This window comes from Hipposideros armiger, unplaced genomic scaffold (assembly GCF_001890085.2).
Source record: "Hipposideros armiger isolate ML-2016 unplaced genomic scaffold, ASM189008v1 scaffold_194, whole genome shotgun sequence".
NCBI classification, from domain to species: Eukaryota; Metazoa; Chordata; class Mammalia; order Chiroptera; family Hipposideridae; genus Hipposideros; species Hipposideros armiger.
Window position 1 is genome coordinate 1,842,559 of NW_017731544.1, and position 7,918 is coordinate 1,850,476.

Sequence of the window (7,918 nt, forward strand, 5' to 3'; positions counted from 1 at the left end):
TCGAAGGACAGATAAAGAGCTTCCCAAACAAGAAAAAGCTAAAGAAGTTCATCACCACCAAGCCAGTGTTACAAAAAATGTTAAAGGAACTTCTTTAAGAAGAAGGAAAAAAAGATATAAAATATAAATAATAAAATGGCAATAATTACACACCTATCTATAATTGCTTTAAATATAACTGGATTAAATGTTCCAATCAAAAGACAGAGTGGATGAATGGATAAGAAAACAAGACACTTATATACTCATAAGCTGCCTACAAGAGACTCACTTCGGATTGAAAGACACACACAGACTAAAAGTGAAGGCACAGAAAAAAAAAAAAGCTGGAGTAGCAAAATAGACTTTAAAATAAAGATTATAACAAGAGACAAAAGAGGACCCAGTAATGTCACTATAGTGCTGGGGGTACTAGACTAGTCAGGGGGATCACTTCTTAAATTATATAAATGTCTAACAACTATGCTGTGCACCTGAAATTAATAAAAAATAATACTGAATGTCAACTGTAACTGAAAATATTTTAAAAGGGGGGAAAAAGGTGAAGGGGAATTAGAGGTTCGAATTTCCATGTATAAACAAATAAGCATGGGGAATATAGTCAGTAATATTGTGATAGCATGGTATAGTGTTACATGGTTGCTGGAATTATCATGGTGATCACATTTTTAGGTATATAAATGTTGAATAACTATGGTGTGCACCTAAAACTAATGTAATATTGTATGTTAGCTGTATTTTAATAAAAATCCTTTTAAAAAATGTTTAACCACTATGCTGTATACCTGAAACTAACATAAAATAATATTGAATGCCAACTGTAATTGAAGAATAAAAAAACAAATTTTAAATAAAAAATGAAGTGGGGGAAACTAGGACTTGGTGAGATTACATTATTCATTGGTGGTCATACAGGCAGTCAATGCCAAAAACAGATGCAAATCCAAATCTATTAACCACTCTTGCTCAAACTGCCTCTCTTAAGACAGCTCATAGAGCTATGGAACCAGCAGAGCTACTCATTGTACACAAGTATGAGAAGCAAGAGGTTAAGAGAAGACTTCCAAAGGGAGGAGATATACCATATTTTGCCATGTATAATGTGCACCTTTTTGCCCAAATTTGTGAGGGAAAAATAAGGATGTGCATTATACATGAGTAGTACTAATTTCATATCTATATAAATGTTTTTAATTCTTTTATTTATGCTTATGAGTTAAAAGTGTAACTCTAGAAATAAATAATAACATTAGTATGCAAAATAATACTCTGGAATACAAAAATCAGTTTTGTTGAACTTACAATGAACTTGCAACAACAAAGTGTTCTTGGCCATCTACGATGAGTAAATACAATAAATTTGTTACCAGTACATAAAATTTCTTGTATTTTATATCTGTTCTTGTGCTTTGTAATTATTTGTTATATAAGATTTCTTGTACCATAATGTTAAAAAATGCTAAAATTCTTTTATAATACAAAAACAAGTACCTAAATGTAAATTAAAAATTTGAATTAAAAAAATTAAAATGAAAGTTTTTATTCCCCTGAAAATTTGGGCCCAAAACATGGGTGCACATTATATACAGAAAAATACGGTAATCAACATTGGGACTTACCAATGTAATACGGAGTCTAGAACTGTGTTTGCTAACCTATTTTTCAGTATTGCTCATTGCCTCCCCACATCTAGCATCTTTGGATTTTTTCCTCCTAATCCTCATCTGCCATGAACTTTAAATGCCACAGATATATTGTATATCTGTTTATGCAATGTGGCCTTTTAGAAACCACAAAATCATTGTAAGATCTAAGATTTTTTTCACACATCCCCCCAAAACAATTTTTGTCCTATTGGGGGCAGTATTGTCCCCATTGAGGATGCATTATCTAGCACAACACTTGACTCACTTTGTGAGACATATCATTGATTTCACAGAATCATGAAATCTCAGGGTTAAAAATACCTTAAAGGCATTTACCCTTCTGCAGAAACCTTGACAAGTGATCATCTATATTGTGTTTGGACACTCACAGGGATGGTGAATTCACTACCTTACGTGGCAGCCCCATCCATCTTTAGAGGGCTGTTTACTAAAAAGCTCTTTCTTATTTTGAGTCTAGATCTGGCAAGTCAAATTTTTCATTCACTAGTTGGAGTCCTACCCTTTGTTGCTGAACAGAAGGTGCAAAGCTACATGCAATGGAGGATAGAAATATGTAGACTATTTGGTTTCCATTCCTAGGGACCAGGCAGTAATTGTATTTGGGAATGTTATGAAAATTCTCTTGTGATCCACCTATTTCAAACTTTATGCTTATTGACTTTATATCTCTAATAATACAGTGTAAAGTTTTTCTAGCTTCTGTAAGAAGCCACACCACAATTCAATTCATCTTATGGTCAACTAAAATTTCTCAGCATTGGTGTTGTTTTGAGATGTGCTGGAAGTGGTGTAATAAAAAAAGCAATGGTTAGGGATGAGAAGATCAGGATATGTTAAAAAATATATAGGGCTACATTTTTTACTTAAAATAACAAAGATAATCAATTGTAGAACTAAAAATAAACAATAACTAGAGAATAGGTATGAAAGGAGAGGAAAGGAGGAGACAGTTGATAGTAAAAGCGAGCTAAGCCCTCATCCTTCATAGTGGGGAGTCAACAGGGTTGTCTAAAAATGATAAATTAAGGCAAGACAAGCATGATATTTTTAGTTATAGAAATAGCCATGGAAGTCTAAAAACAGAAGCAGACAGAGGGGTAGGATGAAGGGTGGGTGGGAGAGTCTTGGTTTTCTTCACAAGTTCTGAACCATTTGACATTTTACCAAACACATATATACGTTAATTAAAATTAAAAACAAAAGAATGATGTAATAAAAATCAATCAGAGTAGTACTCTGTAACTAACTACTGGTCTGACTTGAATAAGTCACCTTATCTTGGGTTTAAATTTCTCATCTATAAAATGGGCTAAGTCAGTGATTTTCAATGTTTTAAAAATAAGATATTACACAGAATCCTAGTACATTCAAAAAATTTAACGGAACTCCTCTAATGGGTGGATGGGGGAAGTATCCTTATCTTTATCCTTCACCTCCTTACCCTCATCCCCACCACAAGCAGCCCTGAGACACATTATAAGAGAATTTCAAGAAATTAGTTTGAAAACCATTAGCCTATATGATTGTTTTTCAACTCATAGTTATAACTCATTAATTTAGTCTCTTGTAATCAGAATAGGATAGGAGAGAATAGAATAGAAAAATTAGAATGCCTTCCATTGTACTGTTTTGCACAACTCTTCATTCCATTGTATGTGTATTTGTATTCCCTTCCTTCCTGGCCTGCTAGGTGGAAAGAAGTTTCCAGGACAGTTTGTCCTATTGAGGACCTAAATAGCGAGGCAGTGTGGTTGTCTAATGTTGGGAGACCTGACCTGAGTGTGCTGTTTAAAATGGGGAGAGGTGGAGCTCAGCCAAGTCCAGACTCCCACTTGTAGGCCAGGCCTCCTGTGCAGAGTTGTGCCCACTTTGCCCGAGCCACAAGGGCCTTGTGGGAAGGCATGGGCTGCTGGCTCACACAGAAGCCAGGCGGGGGTCCTTCCTACCTCCAGTGCTATACACATCCTGGTTATTTTTATAATGAGACTGATGCATAAAAATGTCTCCATGGTAAAAGAAATAAGGATGGACACTGTTCCTTGCTTCCAGTCACCATAGAAACTTTTGTTTTTCCCAACTCTAACGTTCTCTGATTTTGTGACTTCTCTGAACCGTCTACCCTCTCTCAGAACATAACATTGTAATAAACAGCACAAATTGTAAGAGTTTGTACCTTCTGCTGGAAGTCGTCATGTTTCTACTAGGCATCACGAAGACCGCTAGTTGGTCTGCAACTCTGAGTCCTGTCTTGGGAGGCGGAACTAGAAAAGGAATAATATGAAAATCCCTCCAGGTGATTCTGATACATACTCATCCTCTACCATCACTTCCTCTCCCTGATCCCCTGGGCCAAGAGTAGAAACATTTGGTAATGCGAACAGTAAAATTCATTTGGGAGAAGCCTAAATAACCAGGCCTCCATTGTTAAACAGGATGGCCAATGGTTCTTCTTAGTGAATTTTTATGCAGTAGGGTCCTAAACTGGAAAGGAATATCTCAGGTAGATTTCATTTTTGTGAATGTCAAAATAAATAGTGTTCTACAGTATATTACCACAAACTCAGAAAGGCACTATATTTTCATACATGAAAGAAAACTAGAATAGATACACAAGAAGAAGGGGTTAATTTGGGTCCTGAAACCCCTAGAGCTTCAAAAACCCCTTGAAAGTATACAAACTTTTATTTGCATGTGCATCTGTTCATTTTTTCCCTAGGTAAAAGGTCAATCACTTTCATCAGCTTCTCAAAGGAATATGGAATCTAAGAAAGGTTAAAAAAAAAACACGGGTTAGAGGATCACATTCATTACAAGCTCAATATAAACCATTGTCTCCAGGTGAAACAAAATTTGACTTTACCTCAATCAATAGAAGGCTTTGTTTATCCTGCTTTGGAAAGGCCTTGAAAACCCATGCACATCTGCCTTCACTGAGGGTTCATCAATTCAGAGCACACAGCCTTAGTTGACAGGTGGCCAGCACAGGGGGGCCTTCACATCAGTTACACCTGCTACCACTGGCAGCGAGCCCCCACGTCTGCACCTATGAGAACACCCTCCACAGAGCACTGGGAGACTGGATAGGGAGCAGCAGGGCACAGCAAAGCCACCTTTATGATTGAAGGTTATTCGCTGAGTATTTCACAAGATAAGGCTATTAAAAATAATGAATGTTAAATATCCTTTTTCATTATATTTCTTTGAATTTCTAGTTATTTCCTTAGGTGAAATTTCCAGAATTTATGGACTAAAGGGAATGAAGATATTATTCAAAGATGTTTGATACATACTGTTGAATCACTTTATTTAAATAACAGCCTCTTATACTCCTCCCAGTATTACGCCAGGGCCTATTTCAACACACACTGACCAGCATGCAGTATTCTCTTTCTTCTTATTCTTCGCTAATTTTTCAAAAGAAACTGACATCTCATTGTTTGTTTATGCATCTCATTTGATTATGTGTTGAACATTTGTTTGTATGTTTACCTAACTCTTGTCAGTAATCCCCTTTTGTGAATTGTCTGCATATGACGGACATTTGTTCTTTCCAAACCTGGTTATGCTTGCAGAGGTTAAATGCACAGATATTCATTTCTTTTGACAGTAATTTAAAAATTCTTTCTCTATTCTTACTCAGCGTGAAGGTTCTTAGCCCTTATCAGGTTCTCCAAGGACAACTGCTGCCAGTTTTTCTCAGCACAGGCGTGCTTTACCGGTTCCAAGCTGCTTTGTGGGTTTCTGAAGGTCTTCCCTCATGTCAGCTCAGTTGTCAGGTCCAGCCTTTAGCTGACAAACCTTTCAACAGTTCCAGACTCTTTTCTCCTGTCTGCTCCCTTCCCACTCGGACTTCATTTTCCTGTATTCCTTCTAGCATCTTCCTCCTACTCACTCTAGTTCAATCTTGAGGGAACAAACCTTCAGTCTCCTGCCAGGGTAGGGAAGAGGTAGGCAGCCAGCTGTGACAGGTGGAAGAGAACCGAGATCTAATTCTCATGTAAACATTCACTCATCTCCTCCTGCTTGAGCCCCACCCTTCACGTCTCCTTCCTGGTCCCAGAGGCCTCAGGTTCTAAGACTTGCCCTGGTTCTACGGCTTCTTTTGGCTGTCTCCCTCCGTAAAGCATTTCAGCTTCAGTTGTCCCTCCTCTGCTAAATTCAACACAGTATTTCCACTTCCTTTACATCCTCCAAGGTGTTATTGGTATCTCTTATTTGCTCTTATCTCTTCTTCTAATATCTTAGTTCATAAATTTTTAAACTCCTTTTTAAATTCCTTTACTGACATCTCGACAGTGTTTGGGGAGCAAATGTTCAATCCATCTTGTTTTTCTTCTTTACTCTCTGGCCTGGAGAACATAATGTTTCTCTCCTCTGATTGTCCTTATAAATTCTCCTTTGCTTCTCTTTTTCCCCTACAAAGCATTCCTTTTCTTTCCTCTTCATCCACTATAACCCAGCACAATTTTGGAAATATTAGGCTTTTACAAAAGATGAGAAGCACCGTGATTCCAAGCAGTTTCTGTGTCACCATCCTATGCCCTGTCACTCTTACTCACCCTAAGGCAAGAAAACCCTAAGGGCCAGGCAGCCCATTTAAATCAAGGGAAGAGGAAAATGTTGGGAGACAAATAAATATAAGTTTATATACTGGGGGTGCCAGAAAAATATATACACATGACTTGTGTTCATCTTTTATTATCGGTATATATTGAGTATTACAATTTTAATATGGTTTTTTCCTTTCTTAAAATGTGTATACATTTTTTGGCACCCTTTGTATATATCCAAAATTCTATACATAAAGTCTACAGAGCACCTATCTGGACTGCAATGCCCAGCTTCATCTGGGGTCCTGATGCTGGCATTATAAAAGGTCTCACTGCATTTCATATACCCCAGAGAATGATGAACTGTATATGCCAGGGATAAGAACTGGCATCATAAGAACACCCTCCAGTTATAGCTCACAAGCAGTGTGTTCAGATCATATTCCAGAAACTTCAAAGATACTCAAGTTGACTTCCCAGGCTGCATATGACTTCACTATCATTCCAGTCTCACAACTGTGCTGGCCCCTATTAAAAACCATCACTGTTTTGTTCCAAATTATGTATCTTGATTATTAAGTCATTGTGTTCAAGAGTTGGAAGATGATGGAAGCAGGTGCAATGAAACAAGATTACAACACATATCTTGACATTTTAGATAATTTAACCTCAAAGAAAGGGTACTTAAACTGGTTTTCCTGTTTCCAGATTAACCACTGACATCAAATCAGAGACATCTGAACTTTCCTCGAGGCTCCTGGTCCCAGTATTAGCATGAGCGACCATAATGCTGCTCTGTGTGCCACAGAGACGAAAATAACCTGGCAGAGTTTTCATTCTAAGCAGCATAAGCCCGCTTGTCACATAATCAAAGAATGTGCTGAAATGAAATAGTTCCCAAATATCCTAAAAATTCACCTTAAAGAATGGTAAAAAGTTGGAATTAAGATCATATACCAGCTTTAAAAAAAAATAAAAACTCTCTAATCCTTGAAGTCAATAATTGCAAAACAAAAACAAACCAACAACAACAAAAAACAGCAAGATAAATGGCTCCATGGGAGATAGTTATATTAACAAGCAAGGAAATTCTAAATCCCAGTATGTATTAGGGAATCACATTAGAAGGTATGTTAGAATATATGATTACCTTCGACATTAGTCTCAAGCACAAAATATGAATTAGATTCCTCCTTGTTCCTGTAACTTGATGTTTTCTCAGTCTATACAGTTACTGACTTTTAGGTCAATTTTCAAAATTTAAGAGAATGCATTTAAGAGGAAAAGACAATGAGGTTGTTATTATCACCACCAGTATAGACAACATGGACAACTTCATATAGCTGTCATAATTTCTAAGCAGAACATAATTGTAAAGTCTGAATCTTAATTCTGTTCATAATTGTTTACTTTTTAAAAAGTCTAAAACCATGACTGCATTTAAAAATACCTCCTTCACAGATGTATGTATCTAATCACTGTGATGTATATGTGAAACTAATATATTGTATGTCAACTGTAATTAAAAATTATTAAAATGAAAAAAATATACACTTCCCTCACAATTGCATTTATAAGAAGTAAAAATAGGGCTGGCCAAGTGGCGTGTTGGTTAAGAGCTCGCTTGGGAGCGCCACCTCTGAGCAGCAGGGCCCCGGTTCAGATCCCACATGAGGGCCAGTGACACTGCCCTCTACAGCT